The sequence below is a fragment of the Silene latifolia genome, unplaced genomic scaffold (assembly GCF_048544455.1).
Source record: "Silene latifolia isolate original U9 population unplaced genomic scaffold, ASM4854445v1 scaffold_168, whole genome shotgun sequence".
Lineage (NCBI taxonomy): Eukaryota > Viridiplantae > Streptophyta > Magnoliopsida > Caryophyllales > Caryophyllaceae > Silene > Silene latifolia.
This window is the reverse complement of record NW_027413147.1, coordinates 258,690-270,838: the sequence shown is the minus strand read 5'-3', so window position 1 is coordinate 270,838 and position 12,149 is coordinate 258,690. Positions and strand designations below refer to the sequence as shown.

General features: G+C 37.8%; 1 non-coding gene across 1 annotated transcript; it reads left to right on the top strand.

The window, feature by feature from the left end:
- Positions 1–425: 425 nt before the first annotated feature.
- On the top strand, positions 426–532 carry LOC141638069 (small nucleolar RNA R71). The gene has a single exon (XR_012541981.1). It is a non-coding gene; the product is annotated as a small nucleolar RNA R71 (small nucleolar RNA).
- The last annotated feature ends 11,617 nt before the right edge of the window (positions 533–12,149 follow it).

Genomic DNA, 12,149 nt, shown 5'->3' with positions numbered 1-12,149 from the left:
GAAAAGCATTCACTTGTTCATTTGTTCCCCTACATTCACTTTGGTCATGCCCCAAAGTTCCACAATTCTCACATATCCCACTTGGGATTGATGAAGATGCCGTCATGGCTTTAACATGTTGCTTTGGTGATTTAGAGGCTTCTTCAAGTCTAGCCATAGCTTTTTCGAACTTCAAATTGATGGTATCAATGTGAGCACTAAGTTGAGCACCCAATTGAGTAATAGAGTCCACTTCATGCTTTCCTCCTCTAGTAGCCTTGCGAGGTCTACTATATTGTGAATTATGGACCGCCATTTCCTCAATCTTGTTCCAAGTTTGATTGTCGTCAACTTCGGTGAACATTCAATTTGATCCCATGTTGAGAATGTTTCTTGAGTCTTCATAAAGACCGTTCCAAAATTGTTGTACCAAGAACCACTCGCTAAGTCCATGATGAGGACATGAGCGACAAATTCCTTTGAATCGCTCCCAAGCTTCGTACAAAGATTCTTCATCTCTTTGCTTAAAGCCCGTAATTTGAGCTCTTAGCATGTTAGTCTTTTCCGGTGGATAGAACTTTTTGTAGAAAGCTAGAGCCAATTTCTTCCAAGAATCAATTCCGAGAGTAGCCTTATCAAGGCCTTTCAACCATTGTTTTGCGGTGCCAATTAGAGAAAAAGGAAATAAGACCCATCGAATTTGGTCTTGAGTTACACCGGTTTGAGAAATCGCATCACAATAGTCGCAAAAAGTCTCCATGTGAGAGTGAGGGTCTTCACTAGGCATCCCCCCAAATTGGCTTCTTAATTGGATAAATGCGGATTTGGCAATGAAATTTCCGGTTAAATGTTGTGGTGTGGGAGTACCATTAGGTAGGTTCTCCTCGGTTGGTACGGATTGTGATGAAAATTTAGGCATTGTTGTGAGAAATAATATGTATACTTCCCTTAAAATGAAGGATTATAACGAATTTAATGATGACGATCACTAGTCATAAATTAAAATGCATAAACAAAAGTAAAGGATTCAGAATTAACCTTCGGTCCTAGCAAATACGGCCTAAGAACAATATCAAAATAGATATTCTCCTATCAGTTGCACCCAAGATGCTCCGAGAAATGCCCTTGATTTTGCTAGAATCGATCCAAAAATTAAAATAATTTTTAGGTTTTCTTTTGTGTTTTTCCGATGAGAGAGGAGGCAAAAATGAAAAAAATGAATTAGGTCAGAAAATCCTCTCCCTCACTCACCTATAAACCGTGTATAGGAATGAATTAGGGTAGGCTTTTCTTTTCTATTTTTCTCGGCCCATAACCGAAATAAGGAGTATTCTTTCCTTATTTTTGGTTATTCCAAAAATGTATAAAATGTGTTAAATTGTCATCTAGTGAGGATCGAACCCATGACCTCTTGGTTTGTGTACCCTCACTATTATCACTATGACACATTCAACTTGTTGATATTAAATATAACCGACTACATTTAATTACGAATTAACAGATTAATTCGTCCAAGCTAACATTACATACATTTAATTAAATATAACTTATTATATTTAATTTACGAATTCACAGTTAATTCGTCTCAACTAATATTATTTAATCTTCATTAAATAATTGTCTCATCAACACATTGACTAACTGTTTAGTCATATTAGGCATCAATGTGATCATATTTCTATAACCACATCTCTCAAACACATCCTATAGGTGTGACCTTTAAGGACCAGTTGATCACCGCCATCTGTATGATAATAACGTCAAACTTTCTAGCAAGCCAACCGTTATTAGGTAAACGTTAATCAACTGATTAAATATACGAAGTATACCCTTGTGAACCTGTAAGAGATTTACAAATGTTATCACACTAATTTGTGGAGGACACAAGCTCCAACAAACTCCCACTTGTCCTCACAAGTGTATGTGCGATAACCGATTCTCATATCCTAAAATTTCTCCCACTCAATGCAAAACAATTTGCAAATCCGTATTCACAAAGGTCGTATTTTACAAGCGATCATCATCAAGAGTGGTTTCCCCGACTAGAGAGTAACTTAACTGATAAACGAATCAACATTCGAGCATGGCTATGCATTTCAGTTACAACTCCTCGAGTGGCCCTGAGAAATAACTATACCTGATAAGGGTTGGATATTTTCCTCAACTCGAATCCTGCAGATGTAAGCACAGTATGAAATGACCCAGAAAAATCTACTTAGCCTCCAGTTACGGCAGACCGTGAGAAAGAAACCAAAGTCACCCAAAAACTGCCTTAATCTCAAGAGACAGTCGATAGTCAAAAGAATCGACTCTAGGAACACAATGGATGTCATATCCACGACCTGGCATGGAATGTTATTAAACATTTAGGACTCCATTACGTTGTCACAAAAAAATTTGTCCTACGAGGTATCGTTATAATCTCGCATCTGTGATCGATCAGTCAACCGTTTGACTTATGGCTCGTTGAACCCACCATCAATCGACTGCACAATATAATAGCCGGAGTTATCAGCTCACATTGGCGATTATGGACCAAAACAAATATAATGTAATTCAGTTCACTTTGTGGCGTTCAATGTTGTCAGTACAATCCACATGAAAAACAAAAATTATATATAAAACGATGAAGTTATAAATAGTATATATGAAAAAGATAATGTATCAAATCCATAATCAAGTACTACAACTCAGGAACGCGTTTAATTCCCATGGAATTAACGTGCCCTACATGCTTATCATAATTCAACGGTTTAGTGAGAGGATCCGCGATGTTATCATCCGTCGCAATCTTGTCTATCACTATTTCCTCTTGCTCCACATAATCACGGATCAGGTGAGCTTTCCGATGTACATGTCTAGATTTGTTGCTAGACTTTGGCTCCTTAGCCTGGAAGATGGCACCTCTATTGTCACAATAGATGGTGATCGGGTCATTCGAACTAGGAACTATCGTAAGCCCTTGTAAGAATTGACGCATCCATATCACTTCCTTTGCTGCCTCCGAAGCGGCATAGTACTCGGATTCAGTAGTATAATCTGCTACAACACTCTGTTTGGAACTCTTCCAGCTGACCGCAGCACCATTAAGAGTGAAGACGAACCCGGACTGAGATTTTGAATCATCTCGATCCGTTTGGAAGCTATCATCTGCGTAACCGATTGCGCATAGCTTAGAATCGCCTCCATAAGTCAATACCCAATCCTTAGTCCTCTGTAGGTACTTGAGGATGTTTTTAACAGCTATCCAGTGTGTTTCACCTGGAGTCTTTTGGTACCGACTCGTCATACTCAATGCATATGCCACGTCTGGACGTGTGCATATCATGGCATACATGATCGATCCTATTGCAGATGCATAAGGAACACGACTCATGCGCTCAATCCCTTCAGGCGTCGTGGGTGATCGAGACTTGCTCAATCGCATCCCGATCGTCATTGGAAGGTTCCCCTTCTTGGAGTTGGTCATGCTGAACTTCTCAAGAATCTTATCCAAATAAGACTCCTAACTAAGTGATAACGTCCGTCGTGATCTATCTCGGTAGATACGGATTCCCAAAATGCGTTGTGCCTCACCCAGATCTTTCATCTGGAAATGGTTCTTCAACCATTCTTTAACCGAAGATAGGAGAGGAATGTCATTCCCAATCAAGAGTATGTCATCGACATACAATATCAAGAATACAATCTTGCTCCCACTCGACTTGATATATAAGCATGGTTCCTCGACCGATCGAGTGAAACCATACTCTCTTATCACCTAGTCGAAACGATGATTGCAACTCCGAGAAGCTTGCTTAATTCCATAAATGGAACGCTTAAGCTTGCATACTTTCTTAGGATGTTCAGGATCTATGAAACCTTCGAGTTGCACCATGTACAACTCTTCCTCCAAATAACCGTTTAAGAAGGCGGTTTTCACATCCATTTGCCAAATTTCATAATCATGAAAAGCGGCAATCGCTAAGATTATCCGAATGGAACGTAGCATGACTACAGGTGCAAAAATCTCATCATAGTGCAATCCGTGCACTTGAGTGAAACCTTTTGCCACAAGTCGTGCCTTATAGGTATCTGGTTGCGCGTCTACAGAACGCTTTATCTTGTAAAGCAATTTGCACTGTAGAGGTTTTACCTTATTAGGTAAATCAACTAGATCCCACACGTCATTCTCATACATGGAGTCCATCTCGGATTGCATGGCTTCGAGCCATAGCTTTGAGTCGGAACAGGTCATAGCACCTTTATAGGTAACGGGTTCATTACTCTCTAGGAGTAAAACGTCATTCTCCTCGACCATACCAATGTATCTGTCCGGAGGATGAGAGACTCTACCCGACCTCCTAGGTTCCTCAGGAATATTAACCGTATCAATAGTTGGAGGAACAACTTCCTCCATCCGTTCCTCGGTTGTTGGTTCTGGAATCTCCGACAGCTCGAAGGTTCTATTACTTGTCTTGTTCTCGAGAAATTCTTTCTCTAAGAACGTCGCACTAGCCGCAACAAAAACTCGATGTTCGGTAGGCGAATAAAAGTAATGACCAAATGTTCCTTTTGGATAACCTATAAAGTATGTCTTGACTGATCGCGGGCCGAGCTTATCCTCGTGTCTCCACTTGACATAAGCCTCGCAGCCCCAAACCCCAATAAAGGACAAGTTAGGGACCGTTCTCTTCCACATTTCATATGGAGTCTTGTCGACAGCTTTAGACAGACTTCGGTTAAGTATAAGAGCAGCTGACAAAAGAGCAAAACCCCATAATGAATCAGGCACTACCGTGTGACTCATCATGGATCGAACCATATCAAGTAAGGTTCGATTTCTCCGATCGGACACACCATTTAATTGAGGTGTTCCAGGTGGAGTTAATCTGAAACGATTCCACGTCTTTCAGATGTTGATCAAACTCATTTGAAAGATATTCGCCACCCCGATCTGAACGGAGTGCTTTAATCTTTCTACCCAGTTGGTTCTGTACCCTGTTCTGGTATTCCTTGAATTTTTCAAATGACTCACTTTTATGCTTCATTAAGTAGACATATCCGTATTTACTCAAATTGTCCATGAAAGTGATAAAATATCTATAGCCATCTCTAGCGGTAATTGACATAGGTCCACATACGTCCGTATGTATGAGTCCTAATAGGTCACTAGCGCGCATTCCAACACCTTTGAAGGAAATTCGAGTCATCTTGCCAATGAGACATGATTCACACGTGCCATATGTAGAAAAATCGAATGCGGGAATAGTCCCATTATCGACGAGTTTCTTCACGCGTTTCTCATTTATGTGTCCCATTCGACAATGTCATAGATAGGTTTGATCTTTGTCACCAACCTTTATTTTCTTATTATTCACGTGTAATACTTCTGTAGTTTGGTCTAAGATATAAATTCCATTCATGGAAACTGCTTTGCCATAAATCATTTCATTGAAAGAGAAAATACAGCTATTATCCTTTATTGAAAATGCAAAACCGTCTTTAGCAAGTACGGAAACAGAAATAATGTTCTTAGACAAACTGGGTACATAGTAACAGTTAATTAAAAATAACTCAAAACCACTAGGGAGTTGGATTACATATGTTCCCTTCGAGACAAAGAAGAACTCGTGCTCCATTCCCGACTCGCAAGTCCACATCACCTTTTTCGAGAGGTATGATGTTCTTTAGGCCCCGCAAATGATTACACAGATGAGAACCACAACCAATATCAAGTACCCAAGTTTCAAAACTTGCATGGTTAATCTCAATCATATGAATATAAGATGACATACCAACAGAACGACGCGGCTGCTTTGATGTCCTCACGGTAGACGGGACAGTTCCTCCTCCAATGTCCAGTCTTGTGACAATGGTGGCACTCTATGTCACCGCCCTTGCTCTTTGCCTTGCCCTGTGAGCCACTAGTCTCACCAGGCGCACTCTTACCATTTCCTGGCTTTTTAAACTTTGGCTTACCTACAGCTAGGTCGCCATGAGCCTTGCCCTTACCTTTACCCTTGTTGGAAATCGTGAGAACATCCTGCTTCATGCTCCCACTCAATTTCATATCCTTCTCGTTCTGTACGAGAAGGGAGTGTAGCTCATGAGGACTCTTTGTCAAGTCATTCATGTAATAGTTCGCCCTGAAAAGGGCAAAACCATCGTGAAGAGAATGAAGCATTCGGTCAATGCCAATGCTCTCACTGATTTTACAATTCAGTGCCTCCAGCTTCTCGACATTCTCAATCATGTGAAGAATGTGTGGGCTAACCGGTTGGCCCTTCTGGAGTTTCGCGTCAAAGAAGCGACAGGTATGCTCATATGTAACGATTCTCGGTGCTTTTGAGAACTCGTTAGTGAGCGTAGTGAAAATCTTGTTTGCACTTTGGGCAATGAAGCGTCTCTGCAAATTGGTTTCCATTGCAAAGATGAGTACGTTCTTTATCGCACCCGCTTCCATAACGAAATCACTATAAGCGAGTGTCTCGTTGACTCTTGCATTGGGGCACAGGTTGACCGGTATTGGCTCGATTAAGTACTTGAGCTTACCGTCGCAATGGCAATGCATTCCGTAGTGCCGCCTCCCAGTCCGCAAAGTTGGACCCATCATTTTTCAGACGTGTGAACTGATTCATCTGGTCCATGAATACTTTCAGCCAGGACGCGCGATCAAGTGTGGCACTAGGCATTGGGATTGCGTTATTTCCAGCCATTTCATTGTAACAAAGATTATGAAAAATAATCGTGTTCTACATCATGAGAAGAAGAATAAAAATAATAAGCATGTGCATCGTTTATATTTTTAAGTCTAATGAACTAATGTCATAACGCGAAGACTCAAAGCATTTATACAATTGACCTCCCTCAAGAATTATATAAATGATCCCAAGACTCAATTCTCAGTAAATTGATAAGCTAACCTTTTAGCTAATTCTACCGTTAGAATTCTTGGTCGATAAATTTACTCAGAAATTCTATCTTTAGTCCATCATAATCACGAGAAACTCTTCGGACTATGATGTTGAGGTAAACTAAGTGAACACAACTACTTACCCAACTTAGAAGGGGTCATATTATGCCTACCGACGAAGAAGGGATTCATAGTTGTTTGCCCTTATAAAGACTAATCTCAATTTCCGTTTTAGAGGAAGATCCCATTAACTTTATTTTAATTCATTTTAAGTGAACTAATATCTAGCATGCGAGAATGAATAAACTAAGGTGATGGCTTAAAGACAGTGACATCTGTACGTCCATGAAAACTAACATACAACTTATATGTGTCAATTTTCATGCATTTTATTAGTAGGTGGTTTGGTTTTAGGCGGAATATGATGCATAAACTAACATGTGAATGAAAAGCAATAAGAATGAAAAACGTAAAAACAGTAAAAGTCCTAGTGTGGCCTATCCTATCAAAATGAACAATAAATACAAGTTTGGAATCCTCCTTGGACCCGAGAAGCTTGTCTTGATGTTCCATCTTGATCCATGTAGCAAGAGTGAGCTCCAATCTCCATCTTTAGTCTTCTTTTGAAAATTACAATAAATAAAATTTACATAATAAACCTATTTATTACATTCTAATTTCAAAACCCAAAAACTAAAGAAAAATAAAGGAGATTCGAGATCTCATAATTACATTAAAAATTATGTTTCCTTCATTACGAAAACATAATTTGACTAAGGCCACACTAAGTATTACAACTGATTGAAAAAATACGTAAATTAAATTCATTCAATCGATTCATTCAACAAAAATAAAATATAATGCATCAACTAAAATAAATTAAACATACATGACACAATTCCTTAATTATGTTGATTAATTTATCCAAACCCACTATTTAAATCAAATTAAGTGACAATTCCTCAATTAATCACATTAATTTCAATCTTAATCCATATTAAACTTGTAATATGAATTCAATCCGTCAAAATTTTAAACTGCTTTAAAATAAATCGGTATCTTTTAATTGTGAACCGTTTCACAATAACTAATTGGCCAAAATCAAAACAAAAACAAAATCCTTTTTTTATTTGGTCTCGGCATAAACAAAGAAAAACAAAACAAGCATGTTTCTTATTTTATACACGGTTTTATCTGTAAAAACCGAGACAAAAAAATTTTTTTTTTTAAAAAAATTATGTCCCCTGTGAACAGTAGCACGTGAACAGTAACAACAAAAAATTTTTTTTTTTTCGGATGCTTTTCCAAAACGGCATAAACAAAACAACCGCGAAAAAACTTTAAGAAAAACCGAGAGAAAAAAAAAAAAAATTTTTTTTTTTTAATACTGTTCATCCGTGAACGTGAGATGAAAAAAAAAAAAAAAAAATCACGGTTTTTAAATTAGGACCCTAATGCCTTTTTAATTTCAACTTAATCTGCATTAAATCAAACATGACGATTCCATTTATGTTTTAACTTAATCTGCATCAAATCAAACATCTACCAATTCTTCATATGATAATTTTAACCGATTAAAACAACATTATGAAAAATAAAAATGGAAATCTCGCATCAAAAAGAACAAACACCGGCTGCAAACATTTTTTTTCAATCGGCATTAACAAAAAAAAAACAGCCGTGCCCTAAATTTTTTTCGGAAACCCTAAAAGTTTACATACAATTTTTATGAAAATCATCAAAACTAAAATTCGTGGCCTTTGCTTTGATACCACTTGTGAGAAATAATCTGTATACTTCCCTTAAAATGAAGGATTATAACGAATTTAATGATGACGATCATTAGTCATAAATTAAAATACATAAACAAAAGTAAAGGATTCAGAATTAACCTTCGATCCTAGCAAATATGGCCTAAGAACAATATCAAAATAGATATTCTCCTATCAGTTGCACCCAAGATGCTCCGAGAAATGCCCTTGATTTTGCTAGAATCGATCCAAAAATTAAAATAATTTTTAGGTTTTCTTTTGTGTTTTTCCGATGAGAGAGGAGGCAAAAATGAAAAAATGAATTAGGTCAGAAAATCCTCTCCCTCACTCACCTATAAACCGGGTATAGGAATGAATTAGGGTAGGCTTTTCTTTTCTATTTTTCTCGGCCCATAACCGAAATAAGGAGTATTCTTTTCTTATTTTTTGTTATTCCAAAAATGTATAAAATGTGTTAAATTGTCATCTAGTGAGGATCGAACCCATGACCTCTTGGTTTGTGTACCCTCACTATTATCACTATGACACATTCAACTTGTTGATATTAAATATAACCGATTACATTTAATTACGAATTAACAGATTAATTCGTCCAAGCTAACATTACATACATTTAATTAAATATAACTTATTATATTTAATTTACGAATTCACAGTTAATTCGTCTCAACTAATATTATTTAATCTTCATTAAATAATTGTCTCATCAACACATTGACTAACTGTTTAGTCATATTAGGCATCAATGTGATCATATTTCTATAACCACATCTCTCAAACACATCCTATAGGTGTGACCTTTAGGGACCAGATGATCACCGTCATCTGTATGATAATAACGTCAAACTTTCTAGCAAGCCAACCGTTATTAGGTAAACGTTAATCAACTGATTAAATATACGAAGTATACCCTTGTGAACCTGTAAGAGATTTACAAATGTTATCACACTAATTTGTGGAGGACACAAGCTCCAACAATTGTGGGTTGATTTTGTGTTGGATTTTGTGTTGGGTTCTCCTCACCTTCTCTTGCAAAAGGGTTGATGAACTCAATAGTGTTTGGTTGAATATCTACAACCTCACCAATACCTCTCAAAGTTCTCTTAGCAAGTCTTCTATTGTTTGTCAAAGTCCTTTCAATTTCCTGATCAAAGGGTAACAAGTTACCTTGTGATCTTCTAGACATGCAAAATATCAAACAACTTGAAAATAATTAGAATAAACCTTGAGGAGTTTTACTTCCCCAAGGCAAAGAAAGACACAACTAATAACAATATAAGAAAATCTAAATCAAGTTAACACCGTCCCCGGCAACGGCGCCATTTTTGGTCGGACTCACTTGGAGGTTTAGTTTTCGGTACTTATCGTTAGGAGCACCTAGACCAAAACACAATTTATAAATTCACAAACAACTCTACAATTAGTAAAGAGGCAAGTAAAGGTCGGATCCCAAGGGACGGGAATTGAGATGAGATTTTCAATTGCAACTAGTGGTGTCTAAGGGTGTCACAATTTGGGGTTTGAAGTAGAAGATCACTAAACTTAATAGCAATAAAAGTAAACAAGCAAGATGATTAAAAAGGGGTGTAAACAATTGATAAAAGGCACTAGGGTGTCATGGGGTCATAGGGGATTCATGGGAATTGATCATACAAACATATTCTCAAATTATAAGCAAGCAATTATTGTTGTGATGGATCGAGTTGGTTTATAACTTACAATCCTAGGAAAGTTTGGGTCCCGGAACCGAATCAATTAGATTGTACAACACCTACAAGTCGACTTAATCTTCCCTACTCAACTATATGCATGGTCTAATGAGACTCGAGTTGGTTTATGTCTTACAAGTCTCATTGAAAAGATAGGTGATGGGTAAAAAATGCAAGGATTCATAGGCTCGCATTTCATCGAACATAACATGTGCATAAGTTGAGATCACAACAAGCAAGCAAATAAACTATGAAAACATATTAATTTAAGCATGAATCATCCCCCATGTTGGTTTCCCGTAATTACCCATTAACCCTAGCTAAGGAACTACTCACTCATTATCATGTTGAATATGCTAGCAAGGTTGTCAATCACACCAACAAAGTAAAACATGATGAATAAATGAAGATAATTAACAATAATTAAAAAGGGATTAAGAGAATTATACCTACTAATGATTCCAATAATAAAGCAAAGAATAATAGAAGTACTTGATGATTGATTGGAAGGTTGTCAATCTCCCAATAATAACCCAAATAATCTTCAATTACCCAAAATAAAAGATGAACAAGAGAGAGATTAAGGAAATGAAACTTGTATTAAGACTTGATTAAATGTTAATTACAAGATTAAAGAGAGATTTGATTGATATTAACTACACTAAAGATTGCTAAGAAGAACATGCTCTTCTAATTAGCCTAATGGGGTATTTATAGTGGGGATTAGTTACATAAATTAGGGTTTACTAAGGGCTTAAATGACGATTAAGTCCTTGAGGAATCGCCGGTCTCAAGGGACACTCCGGTCTCCTTTTTGCCGGTCTTAGAAAAATATGCGCATCCTTCCTTGAAACTTGTAGAAGACGAAATGGCTGACACACAATCCGAGCGTCCAGGGCACGGGACGGGCGGATTGTGGAGATTCTGGATGGGCGGATGGTGGTGGTGGACGGGCGGATTCAGATGTTTCTGGACGGGCGTCCACTGGGGGAAGACGTTCAGATTGCCCTTGCTGGACGGGCGGATTCGGCGATCCGCTCGGATTGTCTTACAGCTACTTTCTTTCTTCTTTTCTTCCTTTCTCTTCATAAAATCCTTGAGGATTTCCTCGGGGATGCAAGGATCTTTTCTCATCATTGCCCATCTACTATAGTATGTACAAAGGTCTTCTAGTCTTGTCTTCTCTTTGATGCTTGGTCATTGAATTCAATCAATTTAGCTTCATTTTGCCATGAAAATGCAAGGTTTGCACTCCTTTCCTACCAAGGAAACAAAACCTCAAAGAATATGCAAAATAAAGGACTAAAGACAATAAATGACCCAAATATGCACTAAAAAGCATGGGAACAAGGCTAATTCGGGGGCTAAATATGCTCTAATTATGGTCACATCAGCGTGCAGGTGGCTGTGTCCACAGATTAGTGACGGCGCTGGGGAAAACTAGGACAATTGTGTCTTTGTGATCCCTATATGGTGAGACTCGAACGAGGTCTTGGTTGGAATGCATTAGTTGATATTATGGTCACGAAAACTAGGACAAATTGTGTCTTTGTGATCCCTATCCCCACGTTTCGAATCTGGTGAGACCATTGATGTTACACATTTTTGTTCCGTCGAGGTCTTGGTTGGAATGCATTAGTTGATATTTTTGTTCGGATTGGTCACAAATCGGGTTTGATTGCTTCCTTGTCACCCTTTTAAGCCAAAACCCGTCCACAACCATAATATATTTTGTGACAAATTGGTCATTTTCAAACTTTCAAAAACACCCTTTTGCGCCGTTATAATGGTCAT